We start from the raw sequence: 23365 nt of genomic DNA on the forward strand, positions 1-23365 counted from the left end.
AGGGTGTAGCTTAGTCTAAGAGTTAAGAATGAGGGACTTGAAGTCAGGTAGGTGTAGGCATGAGTGTAGGCTCTGAGTCCCTTACCTTCAAAATGGGTATCATGATTGTGAGGAATAAATAAGCTTACCTTTGTATAGTGCTTTTGGATCATGGTGCCAATGGTCAGTATAAGGGTACTGTGTCTGGTACAGTATTGTGCACTCAACAAATGGTAGTGATAATTACGTTTTTCACAATAATTTTTTTTCTTAACAGTACTGAGTAGTTGTTAGTTGGATGAAAGTATTAAGACTATAAAAGCCAAATCAAACAATACCAAGGGTATAAACAAACATTTCTTCTTCCTTAGGGAAGGTAATCTCTGAAGTAATCATCCTTAGGGAGTCTCTGTCTTAATAATCAGTTTATCAGAATTTGTAATTCAAAACAAAACTTAAATCACCTATTATCCACTGGTTAGGGAAAGATGCTCTCTTCTCCATGGAAACTAGAGAGGAAACTTTGGGTAAATAAGGAATTGGAGATCATCTTCTTCAGTGTAGAAAGAGTTACAAGATAAATTCGAGGTTCTCATCTTTGATCAGAACTGGGAGAAGAGTGTTCTGACCCTAAAGCTGTCATCTATTTACTAGGGCCATTTCCTTTCCCAGAACAATTGTGGCTAAGAGACAGGACAGTTTCTTTTGGTGGCTCTTTAACTAAAGGAAGAGGAGTGCCTGCCTAACCTGATCTGTCAGGTAGCAGCAAAAACTATGGGAGTCAGGCTGCCTGAGTTCACCTTCTGGCTGCATCCCAGTAGTTTTGTGACTTTGGGCTGGTAATGTAATCTCAGTGAAATGGGATTAATAATATTGTCACATAGCATTTAGTGCACAGCCTCTCATAGTAATATCTAAATAAGTCTTGGCTTACAGCCACTGGAGCTAAGAGCTCTTGGGAATACAAAAGAGTGCAATCAGTCATTTACTCACAGTTAAATTCAGTCCAGGGATTAATTGCACTACTCCTGGCTTTGACAAGAAAGGAGACTTCTCTGATTCTTCTCACTATATTCTCATGGAGACCTGGTGGCACAGTGGTTAAGAGCTATGGCTGCTAACCAATATGTTGACAGGCCAAAATCATCAGTCAGTCCTTGGAAACCCTATGGGGCAGTTCTACTCTGTAGTATACAGTTGCTATGATTTGGAATTGACCATAATGAGTTTTTTTTTTTTTTTTAATATTCTCATAGAGTGTAAATTTGATGGTAACAGGAATTCCTACTGGGTAACTGCTCTCACCCTGTGTCAAGACCAGCCTTTCTCCGAATTACTAACTAGCCATCTTCTTGCTCTGATCCAGAGCCTTATTCAGAGGTGGAAGCTCTGATGAGAATCACAGTGACATCGGCCTGTCAGGACTCTCTTCAGAGAAGAGGCCCAGGTTTCAGCAACTGAAGCAGAGACATAAGAGGGAGGGACGTAGAAAAGATATTTCTCCTTTTGTTTTTTGCCACCATTCTCCCCAGCAGCACCAGCTCTCACCATGGAGATAAAGTTTAGCCTCATATGTACTCTGGACAGTTAAAATCACTTGGTGCTGTGAAGACAGATCCATACAAAACAGTGACCACTTTTCTTTAGTAATTTTAGTTTCTCTGTGTGGATTTCATTCTCAACAAGGCTGGGGGAACAGATGTTGGGAGGGTAGTGGTGATATTTCTTTCCCTCTAAGTAGTCCTTTTCTGTTACCCCCACAGAGTACCCAAGGGGAGAATGGCAACCAAGAACTCTCCTGTGACAGAGTTTATCCTCGCAGGCTTAACGGACCAGCCAGGACTCCAGATCCCTCTGTTCTTCCTGTTTCTGTGCTTCTGTGTGATCACTGTGGTGGGGAACCTGGGCTTGATTACTCTGATTGGGCTGAACTCTCACCTGCACACACCCATGTACTTTTTTCTCTTTAACCTCTATTTAATAGATTTCTGTTACTCTACTACCATCAACCCCAAAATGCTGATGAGTTTTGTCTCAGAGAAGAACATCATCTTGTACACAAGGTGTATGACTCAGCTGTTTTTATTCTGCTTCTTTGTTGTCTCTTAGTCCTTCATTCTGTCTGCAATGGCATATGATCGGTATGTTGCCATCTGTAAACCATTGGTGTACACAGTCACCATGTCTCCAAAGGTTTGTTTTCTCCTTTTGTTAGGTGTTTATCTAATGTGATTTTGGGGTGCTGTGGCCCATACAGGAAGCCTAATGAGTCTGACATTCTGTGCTCATAACTTTGTCAATCATTTCACGTGTGATGTCCTTCCTCTCTTTGAACTCTCCTGTAACAGCACGCATGTGAATGAGCTGGTGGTATTTCTTGTTGTAGCCATTGACATCGGAATGCCCATTGTCACCATCTTCATCTCTTATACTCTAATACTCTCTAGCATTCTCCATATTAGCTCCACTGAGGGCAGGTCCAAAGTCTTTTGTACCTGCAGCTCTCACATAATTGTGGTTTCTCTTTTCTTTGGTTCTGGGGCTTTTGTGTATCTCAAACCACCTTACATTTTACCTCCTGACCGAGGGAAAGTTTCCTCCCTATTGTATACCATTGTGATGCCTCTGTTAAACCCATTAATCTACAGCTTGAGGAATAAGGATGTCAAAGTTGCCCTGAGGAAAACCTTGAGAAGAAAAACATTTTCTTGAGAAGGGAGCAATATTTGAAGAAGGAGATCTAATACTTTGCTTACTAGTGTGTGTGTTTGTATTTTCAATGAGGTATCCAAGCTTCAGTGTTTTCTCTCCTAAGCAGAAAGAAAATTTTATGTTTTTATTTTTGGATAAGTTTTTTGTGGAGACCTATTTTCCCTAACCGTCACCCCACCTTGACTATTCCAAGATTCTTTATCTTATGCAGATTGTTTCTAAAATCAAGGATTGTGTCATCTTTAGTGCACCATACAATTCATTTAATCTAGCCTTCTCATTTAACAGACCACACAATGGAGACTCAGAAATATTGCATATGTTCCCCAAGGACACACAAGTATTTGGTGCCCCAACTGGCCCTGGACTTCAGGGCCTTGAATGCCAATCTACTTTGTTTTCGTTCATGCCATATTTTCTTGTTCCATTGATACGCTCACAGATTACATTGTAAAGGTATGATAATTAACACTTTAAAAATCTGATTCCGTTTACAATAATGTCGTGTAACTTCTCAAAAAATAATTTTTGAATATTACTCTTTTTTTCTTTTCAGTAAGGTAGAAGGTAAAAATTTTGCTTAAGTTGATCTTGTCTGAATGACATGGAGAAGCGTGTGAAGATTGGGGTGTGTGGGAGGCTAGTATATTAGGCTCCAGATAGCAGTAAGCATGGACGTTCCTGAGATTGCATGTGGAAGGAACCCTAGGGACCCAGACTAATGTGTTAGTACTTTTACAGGTTTAAGGGTTCTAAAGATGATGAGCGGAAAGTCACATATAGTTCAAGACTAAGCGAGTCAGAATTTAGAGCTTTCCTCAAAAATTAGTTTGAGTGTTTGAACTATGATTGAGAAATTTTGTGGCACAGGATAATCATGTAAGGGTCTGGAGGCTCTAAAGACCAGTAAGTAATTTTTGAGATCTGGTTGGAAACCCTGGTGGCATACTGGTTAAGTGCTATGGCTGCTAACAATAGGTCAGCAGTTGAAATCCACTAGGTTCTCCTTGGAAACTCTATTGGGCAGTTCTACTCTATCCTCTAGGGTCACTATGAGTAGGAATCCACTCAAGGGCAGTGGGTTTGGTTTAGTTACTTATTGGAACCCCTGGGTGGTACAAATAGTTAACACATTGGGCTGCTTGCTGAATGGTTGTATGTTCCAGTCCACCCAGAGATGCCTCAAAAAAAAAAGAAAAAAAAAGACCTGGGGACCTACTTCCTAAAAATCAGTCATCTCGAACCCTATGGAGCACAGTTCTACTCTGATATACTTCACGTCACCATGAGTTGAAATTGATGGCAACGGGTTTGGTTTATTTAGTTATCAGGGCAGCACTATGCAGAAGTGGTAATTTCCATTGAAACTTAAGGCACTACAGATAGCTGTGAGACAGTTCTACCCTGTATTATAGGGTTGGTATGAGTCAGAATAGACTCGATGGCACACAACAACAGATAGCACTTTTCATAGGTATATATGGAAGAAAAAGAGTTCAATTTAGGTCTGGTTTATAATTCCACAGCAGTGTGTAAAGAGAACTGCAGGTTTATGTAATGCATTGGAACACTTTGATCTAAATGATTTATTAGTAGTGAAGTTTTTTTTTTATTGATAATCCCCAATATATTAAGTGTTGGGGAGAGTATTTAACTTAGGGGCTATTCCTTTGGAAAGTTATCTTCTTTTGAGAAAAATGGGAGGTTTGGATGAGTGTTCAGTTTTATCTTTTGGTATGACACAGGTCATAAAACTAAGAGTGTTGGGGGAAGGTTTGGCTTTAGTCATCACAGACTGGTAAAAGAGAACTGATTTCTGAGAACTGTGGGGTGAGTGTCAGGTGAGTGAGGTGAATAGGCCACATAAGGTAGGTAGGAAACAGTGACTTGCTAGGCATATAAGTTTTGGGGTTTTTTTTCCCCAGTAGGTTAGTAGTTGTGTGACTTTGGGCAAATTACTTAATGTCTTTGAATATGAATTTCTCTATTTTTAAAGTGAGAAAACATCCCTGATCTAGTGGGGTTTTTGAGAATATCAAGGGTTAGGTGCTCAATAAATCCTGGTTCTCTCCTTCCTGAAATTCCTTCATCTTGTTACCAGCACTTCCTCTAGCTTTTGTACGACCTTAAGGGAATTATTTCATCTTCCTGGGACTCTGCTTAGTCCTGAGAAGAATGGGCTTATATTATTTAAAAAAATAATATATTTTGGGCAATTCTTGTACATGTTAAAAAAAATAAACAATACATTTCAAGTTATGTAATGAAAACATGTTTTCCTCCCGTGTAGTCATTCCGTTCCTAAATGCTTCCCCCTAGAAGCAACAGCTGTTGCAGTTTCTTATGAATCCTAGACAGATTGTGTATACGTATTGAATAACATATGTCTCCCTCTCTGCTCCATATATATCTAGTATCCCTGTTTTAAAGTTGTATAAAGGTCATTTAAGAATGATTCTTTTAGAAGAAGATGGAATAGAGAACATTGCAGTGGTAAAAACAAGAGGATCTAATCACAGAAGAGTTATGGGATAGAAAAAGGAGAGTGAGGCATCCTTGTCCTCGGGTACATCACTATGGGTCCCAACCCTGCAGACACAGAGTGACATTTTGGTCTCATGATCTGTCCTCATCCCGTGGACATATCACCTCTACCTCTGTTTGGTTCAGGCTGTGATGAGGTCAGAGTCCTTGATAGCTGAGAGTACCAGGAAGGCAAGAATTTTCAATCGAGCAAATATTTCTGGGGGTGTTTATCTATTTTAACAAATGCTCTTTTCTTTTTCTGACTCTTGAAGGAACTCATACTTACTGTTGCAAATTTGGAATGTGAAAAACATATGAAAGAAGGAATACTGTGCTTCAATGCGGTAGTTTGCATTTTTGGTCCCGATTCTTTTCTCCTTTTAGTGTTATGTGTCCATGCTCTTGCCATGGTCTCATAGAGTATATTTCTCTGCCCGCCGATATTGAACTCAGCAATGTGACCCATTTGGCCAATAAGATATTAGCAGATGTGATGTAAGAGGAGCATGGATTGTGTTAGCATAGTGGGGCTTGCCCTCTCGTGCTTCTGCCATTTCCTTGAGAAGAGCTTTTCTTTCATAACTGTTGTCCCTGCCAACTGATTCTCACAATGAACACTGGTGGAGCAGATACTGAAGCAGAACACCCACCCGTGCACAAGATGAGCGCCACAATCAAGTTGTAGACATATAAGGACCAAACACTCATTATTGTATGCCAATGAGATTTTGTGGTTGTTGTACAGCAATAGCTAGCTAACTGATGCACTTCATGATTCAGAGATTAGGAAAGAAGCGTCTCATCTGGAAATTTTCTTTCTGTGAGATCATACTCAATATACCATGTTCTAAAAGGTTGTTTAGTTTATCGTTATAATGCAAGCTCTATTTTTGGCAATAAATATATTTTTTCATGGATTTATCATGTAGATGCATCATGTATATATTTTTAATTTTATTGTGCTTTAGGTGACAGTTTACAGCTGAAGTTAATTTCTCATTAAAAAATTTATACACGTATTGTTTTGTGACATTGATTGCAATCCCCACAATGTGACCGCATGCTCCCCCTTCCCACCCTGGTTTTCCTGGGTCCATTCATCCCGTTTCTGTCCCTTCCTGCCTTCTCATCTTGCTTTTGCATAGAAGTTGTCCATTTGATCTCGTATATTTGATTGGCCTAAGAAGCACGTTGCTCACATGTGTTATTGTTTGTTTCACAGGCATATTTAATCTTTATCTGAAAAGTGGGCTTCGGGAGTGATTTCAGTTCTGGGTTAACAGAGTGTTCAGGGGCCATAGTCTTGGGGATTCCTCCAGTCTCTGTCAGACCAGTAAGCCTGGTCTTTTTTCATGAATTTCAATTTTGTTCTACATTTTTCTCCTGTTCGGTCCAGGACTCTCTGTTGTAATTCTTGTCAGAGTGGTTGGTGGTGGTAGCTGGGTAGGATCTAGTTCTTCTGGACTAGGTTGGTGGAGTCTCTGGTTCATGTAGTCCTTTAACCTTTGGGCTCGTATTTTCCTTGTGTCTTTGGTTTTCATCATTCTCCTTTGCTGCACATGGGGTGGGACCAATAGATACATCTTAGATGGCCGCTCACAAGCTTTTAAGTCCCCAGACACTACTCACCAAAGTAGGGATACATCATATTGCTTAATGTTTTCTCAAATTATTGAACATTAAAATTGTGTCAACTTTCCAAAATTTTGTTAGTAATACTATGACTATCACTTTTACGTAAAACTTTTTGTCTAGATTTTTATATTATATTATTTTCACAGGATAGATTCCTATTATATATTCATTACTTTTCAATTAAAAATATTTCCCAATTTTCTCTATGATTTCTTCTTCTTTGAAGCATTTGTTATAGACATATGGGCTGTTTAATATTTCATCATTTTTTTCTCAGGTATATTTTTGCTATTGATTTCTAATTTAATTTCATAATATTCAGAGAATATATATACTCTGTAAAATGTTAGTCTTTAAATATTATCTCAGGGTAAGCAGTCTCAGAGAGGAAGTGAAATTGTGCTTGGGAGTAGTCAAAGTGTGTTTCATGTGTGAACACAAAGAACACAGTTTCTTGTTTCCAGTAGTAACTCCTCCCTTGAAGAGTATCTAAGGGACACTTCTCTGGATTTCCAGTCAGATTCCTAATATATTTACCTGTAGAAGAAAAACCTTTTAAAAGTTATCATATGGTTGCAATGTTATGGATAGACAATGTTTCTTTCCTTCAATTGGAGAGAAACATCTGGTCATAGCCTTAATTAGACATGATGTCCTTTAGCTTATAATTGCTGTTAGGATAACCCAGAGAAAAATGGACTAGCCTTTGTTTTTCCAGTATAACAGGGAAAAGAAGGAGGTTCAGGACTATCCCCTCACATATCACCTGCAACCTATGTCTCTTCATGAACTTTTTCCTAACTGTGAAGGTTAAGGTTGTGTTTCTACTTGGCTGGGCCATGATTCTCAGTGGAATGGCAGTTATGATGTAGTTTTTTAGTTATGTAATAACTGTAATGTGGCAGTTACGTAATGACGTAATCAACTCCATGATGAGATCTGCTATGAGCATCCAATCACTTGAAAGGGTGTTTCTTTGGGGGTGTGGCCTGTATATAATCAACAGCCAGTATATATATGAATATTCAGCACAGCTCTCACTCTGAATCTCGCATCTGGCTCGTCATCATCTGACCTTCAGTTCTTGGAACCTGAGCTAGCAGTTTACCTTCTGATCTTGGGATTTTTCTCGTCTGCAGCCTGTGTGCCAGTAGTCTGCCATCTTAACTGTCAATATTGGATTTGTCAGCCCCCACAGCTATGTGAGTCAGGACAAGCCACCAGCCTGATGCCTGACCAAAAGACTGGGAAACCTGCCAGCCTCTACAATCACATGAGCCATTTCCTTGAGATAAATCTCTCTCTGTATGTAGATGCTTCACTCGTTTTGCTTTGCTAGAGAACCCAGCCTAAGGTACCGGAATTGAGAGTGGCTGTATAGAAACAAAATTCCGGTGATGAGTTTTCTAAATTGTTTCTCAAGTCTGGTTAGTCTTAAAGATGCTGATGACTCTGCCTCAAGTAGTAAAGAGGGCACTGCTAACTCACGGCATGAGGTGGGAATAGAAATATGCAAAACATCATCACCAAGAGATCAGGTGTTGGTGAAAGGCAAGGCTCTTGGTGATCGCATGTTTAATGCATTTCTGCACTTTTGTCATAATGGGAAGTGTAAGGAAGCTGGCTGGTTGTTCTTCCTTTTGCTAGACAAAGCGGTGTAAGAAAGAGATGAATTTAGGGCTTCAGAGTCAGAGCTCAAGCACTGCACAAATGGCCTCAGAATTCCTACTTGTGCCTTGAAAGAAAGCCTATTTCTTGTACTAATACAGCTGATATTGCTAAGAGTGAAACACAGAGTCTTATTGTGAGAGTGGCTGAAATACAATGCCAACTGAATTCCCAAACTCGAGTGGTATCTGAAGTTAAAGTGAGAGCATTGATTGGGAAAAATGAAATCCTGAACCTTGGGAGCGGATGTATGGGCAGATAACCAGGAAGTTGAGAACACTGATCTCCTAAATTCTGTTGAATCACTCCTGCCAACAGATCCAGCCCTCTCATGCCCATCTGAAGAGGTTACTCCATCTTTGTCTGCTTAGTCACCCTCCCCAGTAAAACCATTAGTTCCTTAACCCCTATCTGATGAGATTAATCCAGGTGTGTATGAAAGTCTTTGTCTCTGTCATCCCCTGTAGAGGTTCTGAGTCACTGAGTGTGTCATCACCTGAGGCAGATGCCTTCTAAGACATTGCTATATGTTCTCAGAACAAATCACTCTTTTATGTAACTTCAATTTGGCAGTAGAAATTGATCTAACTGAATTAAGACACCTAATAATAATGGGGCTTATTGGACTCCATGGTGGTAGAGGCCAAGTGGCAGACCTCACTCGATGAAGACAAGGTGGGAGTGGTTACCATAGTGGACAGCAGAGTCAAAACTTTAATCAGAATAGTCTGACTCATATGAACTTACGGCCTTGGCTACTTAGTCATTGTGTTCCTAGGAGTGAAATAGATGGGAACAATTTACTTGAAATGTACTAGTGGAAGACTTCTATGTCAAGTGAACTGTAGTCTAACTGGAATTGCCGGAATAGAGAGTCACGGCCCCTCAGTCAATTCCCAGACATGAGCCAGTTTACGGAACCACAATCCCTTGAATGAAGAGGAAGCCAGGTCTCCTTGAGGAAGGACTTCACTGAACTTCCAAAATCAATATTATTAACATTCCCCCAAACTTCCCCAAAGGAACTGGTGGCCTTTTGCAAGAATGAGTATTCATTGGGGAAAAGGAAATAATCAGACTTTTGGGGGATTACTGGATCCTGGCTCTGAGCTGGCTACTAATTCCAGGAGACCCAAAATGGTATGTGGCCCAGTCAGAGTGGGGGCATATGGAGAACAGATTATTAATGGAATCTTAGCTATTTTCCATCTCACAGAGGGTCCAATGGACCCTTGAACACATCCTATATTGATTTCCCCTGTTCCAGAATGCATACTTAGAATAGATATACTCAGCAATGGGTAGAACCCTCACACTCGATCCCTGAAATGTGCAGTAAGGGTTATTATGGTAGAAAAGGCTAAGTGGAATCCATTAGAACTGCCCCTGTTTGGGAAAATAGTAAACCAAAAGCAACACTGCATTTCTGGAGAGATTGCAGAGATTACTGCTACCATCAAGGACTTGAAGGATGCAGGGGTGGTGATTCCCACCACATCCTCATTCAACTTATCTGTTTGTCCTGTGCAAAACACAGATGCATCTTGGGGAATGACATTGGATTGTCAAAGAATTAATGAGGTGGTGACTCTAATTGTAGCTGTTGTTCCAGATGTGGTTTCATGACTTGAGCAAATTGATACATCTCCTGGTACCTGGTATGCAGCTATTGATCTGGCTAATGCCTTTTTTACCATGCCTGTTTTGAAGGCTGTGCTATTCCAGAGTATATCATCTCTCCAGCCTTATGCCAGAATACTCCAGAAGACCTTAATTGCCTTTACCTTTCACAAGATGTCAAACTGATCTATTACACTGATGACATCATATTGATTGGACCTAGTAAGGAAAAAGTATCAACGACTCTAGACTTGTTAGGAAAACGTGTGCATACCAGAGGGTAGGAAATTAACTAGACAAAAATTCAGGTACCTTCTACTTCAGTGAAATTTCTAGGGGTCCTGTGGTATGGGGCATGCCCAGATAATCCTTCTGAAGTGAAGGATACGTTCTTTCATCTGGACCCTCCCACAAGTGGAAAGAAGGCATCACACCTAGTCAGCCTCTTTGGATTTTGTGGGCATCCTCTCCCTCATCAGGGCATTCTAATCTGGCCTATTTTTTCTAGTGACTCTAAAAGCTGCTAGTTTTGAGAAAGGCCAAGAACAAGAGAAGGCTGTACAACAGGTTCAGGATGCTATGCAAACTGCTCTGCCACTTGGACCATATGACTCAGCTGCTCCAATGGCTCTTGAAATGTCAGTGGCAGATTGAGATGCTATCTGGGGTCTTAAACAGGACCCTGTTGGTGAGTCACAGTGCAGACCCTTAGGCTTTTAGAGGACAGCCCTGCTATTCTCTGCAGATAATTACTCTCCTTTTTAGAAACAGCTTTTGATGTGTTGCTGGGCCTTAGTAGAGACTGAACCCTTAACCATGGCCACCAAATCACCATGTGGCCTGAGCTGTCCATCAAGAAGTGAGTGTTCTTTGATCCACAGTGTCATAAAGTAGGAAGTGCACAGCAGCACTTTATGATTAAATGGAAGTGGTATATATGAGATCGGGCTCAAGCAGGACCTGAAGCCACAAGTAAGTTGCATGAGGAAGTGCCCCAACTGCCCGTGGTCTCCACTCCTGTCACATTACCTGTCCTTTCCCAGTCTGCACCTATGGCCTAACGAGGAGTTCCTTATGATCAGTTGACTGAAGAAGAGAAAACTTGTGTCTGGTTTACAGATGGTTCTTCATGATATGCAGGCACTACTTGAAAGGGAACAGTGGCAGCACTACATTTCGTTTCTGGGACCTCCCTGAAGGACCGTGGGGAAGGCAAATCCTATGGCTAGGCAGAATTTTGAGCAGTGTGTCTGGTTGTTCATTTTTCTTGGAAAGAGCAATAATCAGACGTGTGATCGTATACTGATTAATGGGCTGTGACTAATGTTTTGGCTGGATGGTCGGAGACTTGGAAGGATCATCATTGGAAAACTGATGACAAGGAGGTATGGGGAAGAGATATATGGACTGGCCTCTTTGAATGGGCCAAAGAAGTGATGATAACTGTCTCATGTGAATGCTTATCAGAGGGTGACCTTGGCAGAAGAGGATTTTAACAATCAAGTGGATAGGATGATGGGTTCTGTGGAAACTAGTTATCCTGTTTCCCAGCCACTCTTATCAATCTCCTGGGGGCTCATGAACAAGGTGCCCATGGTGGCAGGTATGGAGGTCGTGCATAGGCTCAGCAACATGGGTTTCCACTCACCAAAGCCAACTTGGCTACAGCCACTACTGAGTGCCCAATCTGCCAGCAGCAGAGGCACGTATTGAATCCTTGATATGGCACCATTCCTGGAGGTGATCAGCCAGCAACCTGGTGGAAGATTGATTACATTAGATGGCTTCTGTCATGGAAAGGATAGCTTTTTGTTCTTAATGGAGTAGACATTTACTCTGGATACAGATTTGTCTTTGCTGCATGCAATGCTTCTGCCAAAACTACCATCCATGGTGTTACAGAATGCCTTATCCACTGTTGTGGTATTCCACACAGTATCACCTCAGATCAAGAGATTCACTTCACAGCAAATGAAGTTTGGTAATGGGCCATTCTAATGGAATTCACTGATCTTACCGTGCTTCCCATTATCCTGAAGCAACTCGTTTGATAGAATGATGGAATGGCCTTCTAAAGACACAGTTATTGTGCCAGCTAGGTGGCAATACCTTGCAGGGTTGGGGCAATGTTCTCTAGGAAGCTGTATATGCACTAAACCAAGGTCCAATATACGGTGCTCTTTTTCCCATAGCCAGGATTCATGGGTCCGTCGATCAAGAAATGGAAATGGGGATGGCACCACTATTATCCCTAGTGACCCATTAGCAAAATGTTTGCTTCCTGTCCCCATGACCCTGTGCTTCACAGGTGTAGGTCTTAGTTCTAAAGGAAGGAATGCTCCCAGCAGGAGACACACAATGATTCCATCGAACTGGACTTAAGAAATCCGCCCAGCCACTTTGGGATCTTCATGCCTCTTGTTCAACAGGCAAAGAAGAAAGTTACTGTATTGGCTGGTGTGATTGATCCTGATTACCATAAGGAAATCTGGTTGATATTACATAATAGACATAAAGAAGAGTATGTCTGGAATACAGAAGATCCCTTAGGATGTTTCTTAGTGGTACCATACCCTGTGATTAAAGTCAATGGAAAACCGCAGCAACCCAAATCCTACATGAATGTAATGAAGAATGAAGGTTTGGCTCACCACATTAGGCAAAGAACCACAACCAGCTGTGGTGCCTGCTGAAGGCAAAAGGAATACGGAAAGGCTGGTGGAAGAAGGCAGTTTTAAATACCAGCTACGACCACATGACCAGTTGCAGAAAAGAGGACTGTAATTTTTATGGGTATTTCTTCCTTGTACATGTGCATCAAATATTTGTGTTTTCTTCACTTATAAAATGTAAGATGTAAATGGATCTAGTGTGTTTTCCATTATACGTGTGTTAGGTTTATTATGTTACATAAAGTAGGACTTTATAATTGTTTTATTTGAAGATTATGTATAGTTTAAAGAGATGTGTATAGGTGCCATGTTGACAAGGGTTGGGCTGTGGTGCTTAAGGCTGTGTGTCAATTTGGCTGGGCCATGATTCTCAGTGGTTTGGCGGTAATGATGTATTTTGGCGGTTACATAATGATGTAATCTTCTCCACGATGAAATCTGCTGTGAGCAACCTATCAGTTAAAAGGGTGTTTCTTTGGTAGTATGGCCTGCCTCCAGTATATAAAATGGATGTTCCAGCAATGCTTTTGCTTTGGATCCTACATCTGGCTCCTCCTCATCTGACCTCCAGTTCTTGAGACTTGAGTTAACAGTTTACCTGTCAATCTTGAGATTTGTCATTCTCTGCAGCCTGTGAATCAGCAGTCTGCCGTCTTACCTGCTGATGTTGGTATTTGTAGGCCTCTGTAGCCTGTGAGCCAAAGGCCAGCCATCTTACTTGCTAATCTTGGGTTCCTCAGCTGCTCCAGATATGTGAGTCAGGAGATGCCTCCAGCCTGATGCTTGACCAATGGACTTGGTACTTGCCAGCCTCTACACACACCTTAGCCATTTCCTTGGGATAAATCTCTCTGTACACACACACGTTTCACTCATTTTGTTTCTTTCATGAACTCAGCCTAAGACACTAACACAGAGCCTTGAGAACCGAAATGTTTTTAGAACCGCTTTTCCTCTTGTTCATTCCTGGTGATGACTAAAGTGAAGGAGGATGATTGCAGTGTATCTAGATCTTTTCCCATTTCTCCCTGTTGTTTCAAGGCCAGGTCCCTAAGCATCCTGGGACACTGAACCTGGCTGATATGTTTTTGCCTTGGCTGTGAAAGGTGGACTGGGCTTCTTTTTGCACTCCCTGGTATAGCCCAGATAGCATGGGTGGTCTAGTCCTGGGGAGCCAAGGAGCTCTAGGAGGTTTTAAAACCCATGGTTGGATTTTTTAGAAGACGGTACAGAAAAGTGTAGAAAGGTAAAGAAAGAGATATTCCAACATTACGCAACTTGTCTCCTGTCAAGACTAGCAATTTTCATGTTACAGAAACAGAAATTCTCATTTTGGACTCAAGAAATTGATTCTGTCTCTAATACTGTTCTTCTTTGTTATCTCAAGAGATCACTCCCAGAAGAATCTGATCAGGGAAAATGGCTTTTGAGTGACTAGTGTATCCCTGCTGAGTTGACAGATGGATCAGCACTCTAGCACCCTCTCTTTTCTTTGTTTTTTGGTCAACTAGTTTTTGCTGCTCTTCAGTGTCATTGAGTCATTTTTGACTCATAGCAACTCCATGCATCATAATAGAACTTCCTGATAGGGTTTCCTTGGCTGTAATTTTTATGGAAAGAGATTGCTCCGTCTTTGTCTGTGAAGTCGCTGAGTGAGTTTGAACTGTCACCCTTTTGTTTAGCAGCCAAGAACTTAAACATTTGTGCTACCATAGCTCCTTTTGGTTACCCTTACTGGGCTGGATACTTACTTCAATGCCCCCATGTAATTTTTCATTTTTAGATTTTCCTTCATAAGTGTTTTCTATTTCTTTCATTTCTCCTGAAATGATAATGATCTTTGTGACAGAGAAAAACATAACCTATGTGATGTCAAAAAATCAGCTCTTCCTTTCTGCTTCTTTGTCATTAGCATTCACTCCAGTTTTACACCACTGGCCTTTGGTTACTACGAGTCCAGGACACCTCGGGATTGGTTTTTGATGATTCATATGTTGTAGGGTATGCTGGTGCCATGGCCAAACCAGGGGACATGAGCTGACTATCTTTCTGTGATCACAATACCATTAACTTTGACTTGAATAACATAGCCTCTCTCCTCCAGCTCTCCATGAGTCAGCAATTTTGTCACAGACTGGTGGACTTTGTAGTCAAAGGAATCAACACTGTGATACCAGCCTCACATTTCCATCTTTTATTTTCATTGTCATTATCATCCTTGAGTCCCCCAATGCTGAAGGCAGGTTCAAATCTTTCAGCATCTGCAGATTCCACTTAATCTATGATGAATTATCTTTGGATTTAGGAAATTCATTTACCTCAGATCTTCTCCTGGAACTATGGATTATGGTAAATTATTCACAGTCTCTTCCACCAATGTGGAACCCATGATGAACTGTCTGGTCAACAACTTGAGTAAAATGGTGTCTACTTTGCTATGATGAAAGCTCTGCGGTTTTTCTTCTGATTGTGAATAGCAATGATTATTAAGATTCCTTTTGAATTCCTTCAAGGCAAGAGTTGTCCTTTTAATTTTTTCTGCGTAAAGTAGGATATATTTTAATCTTTCCACAAATGGCTAGAATCCAGCTATATTCACGGTCTAGGTATAGTCTGGTTATTTTGCATTGGCCAGAGAATACTACATTCCAGGGCTGTTCACTGGAAGACATCTCCTTTATCTTTGCCTTCTTGACTTCTAGACCCGAGTTGATGCTTCTATCCACTGAGGTTGAGTGATATGTTACTGCTGTATCTCCCATGATTCCTGCAAGCAAGTGCCTTGCCATACTAGTGGGGGTATTTCAAACAAGGCAGACAAATCCTGGCTCTTCAGACAGAGAAAGATGCTCTAATACTTGGAAACTAAGTAATGACCACACCTCCTTCAGACCTCTACCTGAATTTCATTCATTTCCTTAGGAAGACTGTCTCTGTCCTCAGAAACTCAGTTCAGTTTCCTCCAGTTAAATGGTTTCATTAACCCTGTGCCTTTGCAACCACTTACCACACTTCTAATTCAGTATAGTTAATACCATGTAGCACCCCTTTATAATAAATTTTTGGCTTGGGATTTTATAAATTGTACAAAAACAAAAAACAAACAAACCTGTTTTGTCAAATTAATTCTGACTCATAGCAAAGTAGACAAAGAATAACTGCCCCGTAGGGATTCAAAAAGTGTAATCTTTACAGAAGCAGGCTGCCACATTTTTCTCCTGCGGAGTCACTGGTGGGTTCTAACCAGTGACCTGTTGGTTAGCAGCCCAGTGCTGAACCACTGCACTACAGCAAAAACCTGTTTGCCATAGAGTCTATTCTGACTCATAGTGAACCTATAGGACAGAGTAGAACTGCCCCATAGGGTTTCCAATGACCAGGTGGTGGATCGGAACTGTTGACTTCTTGGTTAGTAGCTGTATCTCTTCACTGCTGCACTACCAGGGCTCCCTTAACCACATAGGTAGTGTGAATTCCAGGTCCATATTCATGTGAATGCAGACTGTGATTGAGATTTTCAGGAAACAAGGTTTTTCTACTACTTTTTTCCTCCTCTTCTCGCCAGAGCCAAGGTTGAGTCCAGCCTGCACATCACCATCTCCCTTTGTTTGCAGGTATTTTTCTGTTCATTCAGTTTTTACCTTTTGTTCATGGATTTATGAGGGTGGTGGGAAGGTGAGGTGGGCTCAGATTTTACTTTGCACCATCCATTCTTCTGGACCCCAAATTTTGTTCGTATGTGAAAACCTAGGCTTCTGGCCTTCAAAGATTGGCAGATCCTTCAAAGGCAAACCTTGGCTCCATCCTCATTTGTACTGTCAGACTTCTGCTTTCTTATTTTTTCTTTTTCACTGCTAGGAAGTCATTTATTTTTAGACCAACTAAATCATTCAGTAGCTTATCTTATCATTTGTATTCAGCATTTTATCACTGAGTCCTAGTGTCTTTTTTTTCTCTCTCTCTCAACACTGAAACTGCTAAATGGCTAGAAATACCAATTTTACAAATGAATGAAAACAATTTTTTTTTTTTTAATGTAATAAAAGAGATACTTCCTTCTCTCACGGTTTTTTGTTTTGAGAAAACTGTCATAGGAGAGGAAATCATGGGAACAATTTCTTTAAAATAAACTCAAGAAATCAATTAAAATTTAGAATTGGAAGGGGAGAGCCAACATTGCATTATAGACGGAAATACCATGCCATTCCTGTGTAGCAAAGACTTGAAAAACTAAGTAAAAGAGATGCAAAAGTCAATCCTGGAACCCTAAGAATCAAATGAAGGGACAAAGAACTCGATCATGCACCGAGTGGAATAAGAAACTCACAGAGAACAGAGAATTAGGAGAGCTACAGAGTTGACGTCTCCTACCAGCTAATGTGGCATGGATTTGCCATCTTGTACTACAGCCATCAAGGAATCCAGACAGGGATTAGGGAAGGCAACTTCACGGAGCTTCCAACAGGAGACAGATCAGCCAGTAAAAAGAAATGCACATTTTCCCACCTCCAATCCTTTTTCCCTCTACTGGCCTCAGGTTGCTCAGCCAAAGAGACACACCTCACTGCTGGCCAGGTCCACCTGTCCCACACCGGCTGGCTCCTTCAGTGCCATTTTTTTTTGTTACAGTTTTTTGGGGCTTTCTTTTCTTTCTCCCTTACTTCCTTTCCTTTCTCCTGTCTAGCTAGCCCCATGTGCTGTCCCTCCTCCTTCAACAGGTCATGCTGCACCACTTGGCCAGAAAGCCACTGGCATGTGGCCTCCCCAGGTCTATGGTGCCCCCACTGGCAAGCCCTCTTAGCTCCATATTTTTTATTATACTCTTTTTTTTTTTTAATTAAATGTTAGATGAAGTCTTACAGAACAAACTACTCTCTCGTCAAGTAGTACACACATTGTTGTATGGCATTGGTTAACAACCCCATGACATGTCAACACTCTCTGTTCTCAACCCTCTGTTTCCTATTACCAGCTTTCCTGTTTTCTTCTGCATTCCAGTCCCTGCTCCGGGTCAGGTGTGCCCCTTTAGCCTTGTTATGTTCCATGGGCCTGTTCAATCTTTGGCTGAAGGGTGAACCTCAGGAGTGGCCTCATTACTGAACTGCAAGGGTGTCTGGGGGCCATATCCTCAGGGTTTCTCCAGTCTCTGTCAGGCCAGCAAGTCTGGTCTTTCTTTCTGAGTCAGAATTCTGTTTTACATTTTTTTCTAGCTCTGCCCTGGACCTTCTATTATGATCCCTGCCAGAGCAGCCAGTTTGGTAGCCAGATACCATCTAGTTGTACTGGGCTCAGTCTGGTGGAGGTGGTGGTAGATGTGGCCCAATAATCCTTTGGACTAACCCTTCCCCTGTGTCTTTAGTTTTCCTTATTCTTCTTGCTCCTGAAGGGGTGAGACCTGTTGAGCAAACTCCATGGTCCCTCATAGGCCTTCAAGACCCCAGACACCACTCAACAAAGTAGAATGTGGAACATTTTCTCTATAAACACTGTTTTGCCAATTAAGCTACATGTTCCCTGAGACCATAGTCGCCACAGCTCTCAGTCCAGCAATTCAGCCCCTTAGAGGGTTTGGATGTGTCTATGGATGAACTCCATATTTTTTTTGCTTGTGTGTTTTTTTGTTTTTTCTTCTCTCTCTCTCTCTCCCTTTCTTCATTTCCTGTCTCTCATTCACCTAGCCCCATGCACTGTCCCTGTTCCTTCTCAAAGGGCCTTAATGCAATGCTCAGCTAGAGAGCCACTGGTACACAGCCTCCCTGGGTCTGTGGTACCTCCACCAACCAGTTATCTTAGAGTCATATTTTTTCAGTTTGCTTGCTTTATTCATTGTTTTTTTTTCTGTTTTTTTTCCTCCCTTTCTCCCTTCCTTCTTTTTCATTTCTTCTACCCACCTATCCCTGTGTGCCACCCCACCCCTTCTCAAAGGGCTGTGCTGCATCATCACTCAGCTAGCGAGTTGCTGGTACCTGGCCTCCTCAGGTCTGACCGATTGGCTCCCTCAGTGCCATTTTTTTTGTTTTATTTTTTGTTGTTTCTTCTCTCTCTCTCTCTTCCTTCCTTTCCTTTCTCCTACCCGTTTAAACCTGTGTGCCACCCTCCAGTTCTTGATGGGCTGTGCTGTCCTGCTTGGCTAGAGAGTCTCTGGCCCACAGCTTCCCTGGGTCTGCACCACTACCAGAGGCTGGCTCCCTTGGTGCCATATTTTTAATTTTTCTTTATCTTTCCTCTACTCCCTTTTCCTCTTCCCTCCTATGTAGGCCCTGCACTGCCCCTACCCTTTCCTGATGGGCTGTGCCGTGCCACAAGGGGAGAGAGGCATCGGTTCACTGCCACCTCAATTTCACCCTACCCCCAATGGCTGGCTCCCCAAGCACCATATTTATTTTTGTTTGTGGTTTTTGTTTTGTTTTTTTCTTGTTCTCTCTCTTTATCTTCTTTCCTTTTCTTTCTCCCACCCACCTAGCCCTGTGCTCTTCCCACAGCCCTTCTGTAGAGACCAAGCCACACAGTTTGGCCTCACAGCCACTGGCACACTGCCTTGCTGTGTCAGCCTCATCCCCACCCACTGAATATTACTGTGCTGATATTTTATATACATTTACCACCTTTTTTCTTTCGTTATTAAAGGGTGTTTTGCTTTTGTTTCTCTCTCTTCTTTCACCTGCTTAGCTCCACACATCACATCCTCTCCTTTCATTCCAGCCTATCTGTACCACGCACTAAGCACTGCACACCCGAGGAGCACCATGGGGGCTCCCAGACCTCCAGGCCTTACCCTGCACTGCTCCCTTGCCCCACCCTGTTAGCCCCAGTTCATGCCACAAATGATCTATCACCAACTCTTCCCCCAGCTAGACCTGCCCTGCTGCACCACAGCTAAGTGACTGGCCCTGTTCACCTGGACAAGGTGGTGAAAACTATTGTGCTCACAGATAAGCAAGCCACAAAACACACGCAGCCCACCTGCCCACACTTAACGAAATAAAAAAGCAGGATGAAGCAAACAAATGTACAACCAATAAGCAAAGAAAATAATTCCTGAATGTCCCAGAGACAGCAGACAATATCAAAACATATAAAAAAGTACAAAATGATAGCTCCAGAAATGACAGAAATAAAACACTAGATGACCTTCTGGTAGAGGAAAAGGCACTGGAACTACCTGATAGGGAATTCAAAACTCTAATACTGAGGGCTCTCCAAGAAATTAGGAAAGAGATGAAGGAAAATACAGAAAAAAGAGGAAAAAATAGACAAAATAATGGAAAACACAAAGAAAACACAGACAAAGCAATGGAAGAATTCAGGAAAATAATACAGGAACAAAATATCAAAATGAATACACAACTAGAAATCATACAAAAACAGCAATTTGAAATCTAAAAGATAAACAATATTTCAGAAATGGACAGTGCAATAGAAGGTTTTAGGAGCAGATTTGAAACAATAGCAGACAAGATCAGTGAAATCAAAGACAAATTCTTGGATACCACTTTGCTTGGGGGAAAAACTAAAGAATGAATAAACCCTGAGACTGATGTGGGATACAATCAAAAGCAAAAATTTGCATGTGATCATAGTTCTAGAACTGGGGGAGAAAATGGAAAACACAGAGAGGATCATTGAACATTTGCTGACAGAAAATTTCCCTAATATCATGAATACACACAGAACCCAAAAGACTCAACAAGAAAACTGGTGGAACTAATAGATAGATTCAGCAGATTAGCAGGATATAAGACAAAAAAAGATAGACATAGAAAAATCAGTTGGATTCCTATACACCGATAAAAAGAACTATGAAAAGGAAATCAAGAAAGCAATATCATTTGTAATAGCCCCTAAAAAAAAAAAAATACTTAGGACTAAATCTAATCAGGGACATAAAAGGCCTATTCAAAGAAAACTTGAAAATATTACAGCTGAAATCAAAATATTATTGTTAGAAACCAACCTACATAGATGGAAAAACATACTACGCTCATGGATAAGTGTACTCAATGTTGTGAAAATGTCAATTCTACTCAAAGCAATCTACAAATACAATGCAATCCCAATCCAAATGCCAATAGCGTTTCTTAAATAGATGCAAAAACTAATCATTAACTTCATGTGGAAAGGAAAGAGGCGACAGAGAAATAAAGAACTATTGAAGAAGAAGAATAAAGTAAGAGGACTCACACTACCAAACCTCAGAAATTACCATACAGCTATGGTAGTCAAAACAGCCTGGTACTTGTTCAATGACAAACACATTTACCAACTGAAAAGAACCGCAAACCCATAAGTAAATCCATCGACCTATGGTCACCTGATCTTCAACAAAGGCCCAGAGTCCATTCAATGGGAAAAAGTCTTTTTAACAAATGATGCTAACAAACCTGGATGTCTATCTGTAAAGAAATGAAAAGAACTCATACTATACACAAAAATTAATTCAAAATGGATCAGAGACCTAAATAGAAAACCAAAGACTCTAAAGATCACAGAATTAAAAATAGGGTCAACACTAGAAGCCCTAATACATGGCCTAAATAGGATACAAATCATAACTAACAATACACAAACACCAGAAAATAAGCTAGATAATTAGGATTGTCTAAGAATTAAACACTTATGCTCATCAAAAGACTTCACCAGAAGAATGAAAAGAGAAATGAAAGAATGGGAAAAAATTTTTGACTGTAACAAATCTGACAAAGTTCTAATCTTTAAAATCTATAGGAATATCCAACATCTGCACAACAAAAAGACAAATAATCCAATTTAAAAAAAATGGGCAAAGGATATGAACAGATACCACACTAAAGAAGACAATCTGACAGCTAAAAGACACATGAAGACATACTCATGGTTATAGTCACTAGAGAAATTAAATCAAAACTACAATGAGATACCATCTCAACCCGAGATTACAGGCACTAATAAAAAAAAAATAACAAATATTGGAGGAATGCAGGGAGATTGGGACTCATGCACTGCTGGTGGGACTGTACAATTGTACAAACATTTTGGAAAATGATATGGTGCTTCCTTGAGAAGGTAGAAATAGAAATACTATATGATCCAGCCATCGCACTCCTAGGACTATATCCTAGAGAAACAAGAGTAGCCACACAAATAGACATTTTAACATCTAGGTTCATTGCAGCATTATTCAGAATAGCAAAAAAGATGAAAACAACCTAAGTGCCCATCAACAGATGAGTGGAGAAACAAGTTATGGTACATGCACACAATGAACTACTATACAATGATAAAGAACAATGATGAATCTGTGAAGCATCTCATAACATGGATGAATGTGGAGGGCATTATGCTGAGTGAAATATGTCAATCAAAAAAGGACAAATAGTATATGAGACCACTGTTATAAAAACTCATGAAAAGATTTACACGTATGCAAGTTCAAGTTGAAAGAGAAGAAAATTAGAACAAGGCCATGAGAGCCAAAGTATGACCTTGAGTATATTCTACCTGAATTTAGAGACCTTCTTGAGAATAGATTTGACACATTGAACACGAATGACTGAACACCAGAACAGTTGTGCAATGACATCAGAGACATCAAACATGAGGAAAGCAAGAGGTCATTAAAAAGACAGGAAAGAAAGAAAATACCAAAATGGATGTCAGAAGAGACTCTGAATCTTGCTCTTGAATGTGGAGCAGCTAAAGCCAAAGGAAGAAAAGAAGAACTAAAGGAGATGAACAGAAGATTTCACAGGGCAGCTAAAGAAGGCATAGTAAAGTATTATGACACACAAAGACCTGGAGATAGAAAACCAGAAGGGAAGAACAGGCTTGGCATTTCTTAAGCAGACAGAACTGAAGAAAAAAGTTCAAGCCTTCAGTTGCAATATTGAAGGATTCTACGGGGAAAATATTAAGTGACGTGGGAAGCATCAAAAGCAGATGGAAGAATACACAAAGTCACTATACCAAAAAGACCTGGTGGACTTTCAGCAATTTGAGGAGGTGGCATATGATCAGGAACCAGTGATACTGAAGGAAGAAGTCCAAACTGCACTGAAGGCATTGGTGAAAAACAAGGCTCCAGTAATTGAATTGGAATGTTTCAACGAATGGATGCAGCACTGGAAGTGCTCACTTATCTAGGCCAAGAAATTTGGAAGATAGTTACCTGGCCAACTGACTGGAGAGATCTGTACTTATGCCTATTCCCAAGAAAGTTTTTCCAACTGAATGTGAAAATTACCGAACAATATCATTAATATCACAAACCAGTAAAATTTTGCTGTAGATCATTCAAAAGTGGCTTCAGCAGTATACTGACGGAGAACTTCCAGAAATTCAAGCCGGATTCAGAAGAGGACATGGAACCAGAGATATCATTGCTGATGTCAAATGGATCCTTGCTGAAAGCAGAGAACACAAGAAAGATGTTTATCTGTGTTTTATTGACTATGCAAGGCATTCAACTGTGTGGATTATAGCAAATCATGGATAACATTGCAAATGATGAGAATTCCAGAACACTTAATTGTGCTCATGGGGAAACTGCACATAGATGAAGAAGTTGTTTGAACAGA

At 40.8% G+C, this 23365-nt stretch overlaps 1 pseudogene; it reads left to right on the top strand.

Annotated features, from left to right (window-relative positions):
• Positions 1-1675: 1675 nt before the first annotated feature.
• On the top strand, positions 1676-3111 carry LOC111748886 (olfactory receptor 8B12-like; annotated as a pseudogene).
• Positions 3112-23365: the final 20254 nt, after the last annotated feature.

The sequence above is a fragment of the Loxodonta africana genome, chromosome 15 (assembly GCF_030014295.1).
Source record: "Loxodonta africana isolate mLoxAfr1 chromosome 15, mLoxAfr1.hap2, whole genome shotgun sequence".
Lineage (NCBI taxonomy): Eukaryota > Metazoa > Chordata > Mammalia > Proboscidea > Elephantidae > Loxodonta > Loxodonta africana.